Source organism: Penaeus monodon, chromosome 24 (assembly GCF_015228065.2).
Source record: "Penaeus monodon isolate SGIC_2016 chromosome 24, NSTDA_Pmon_1, whole genome shotgun sequence".
Taxonomy (NCBI): Eukaryota; Metazoa; Arthropoda; class Malacostraca; order Decapoda; family Penaeidae; genus Penaeus; species Penaeus monodon.
In genome coordinates, this window is record NC_051409.1 from 26266634 (window position 1) to 26267762 (window position 1129).

Genomic DNA, 1129 nt, shown 5'->3' on the forward strand with positions numbered 1-1129 from the left:
TTCATCCAATTGTCTGTTCATCTGTTCATCATCTTGAACACGACCTCTGGATATTCCTTGATTGATTTTTCTTCTCCGTCATAGATTAACATTCCCGTTTTGCGGCAAAGCTTGATCTCTTCCTATTCATCTTTCCAAAAGCTATTTTGGGAAGGAATTTCAATATCATCCCACTCAAAAAAAAAGAAAAAAATTCCACTCAGAAATAGGTAACGGAATGGATACCAAAAGGTAAAGGAAGGCAACCCTTTAAAAATAAAATGGTAACCGGCATCGCAGGAGAAAGAGAGAGTGCGAGAAGCAACATCGCCGGACCCTGGCTGGAACGTCGCCCCACAGAACAGAGGAATCAGTGCCATGGCAGTGTCTCCTTGGGTGTGATAATACGCGAGACAAGTGGTTATGCTTAACAGGCTGCGTGTAATAAACTTCTGCGGCACTAATACGAAAAGGTGGGTGACGATGTGTGATAATTTTATTTCACAATGACAGTTGCTATTTACACTGGTCAGTAGTTACGCGTTTGTGTTTAAATGCTGTTAAGTGCTGTTAATAATAATTTTCTTTCTTGTGTTTTCTTTACATCAATGTGTGGTAAGTGCATTAGTGTTCTGGCGTATAGTATACCTGTGTTAATGAATTAGTAAGTGCTCAGGCCTATATATTATATTGATAATATTTCCCGTTTCAATACATACCCATTTTCCGAAAAGCTTAAAGAATTCCGCATCAGTTTAATACTAAAACCATCCGCAATGAACTTACAAACATGAGTAGTATCAAGTACTTACATATCTATCTTAAGTCACGTGTTGACCCATGCTGCCGCGCCAATGCGTAGTCGGAAACCATCCTCTATACTGGCAACGTTAGTTTCGTAACTAGTAAAGGTTTAAATGGAATGTTACATTTTGCTGTTCGCTTCTATAGATTTTAAACATCTGTGGATCAGTAGATATGTAATTGTTGTGAGTGAATACCCAGTTTTAAAAAGAAATTCTGTCGGGCAAAGGGAGACCTAGCTATGAATTTATTGCTGCGTTTTCCTGGCGGGTCGCTATGGGAGGTGACGCTAAAAAAAGGGTAAAAGCGTCAAGGTAGAGGGCGGCGGGGCTACCCACTCTCTGCC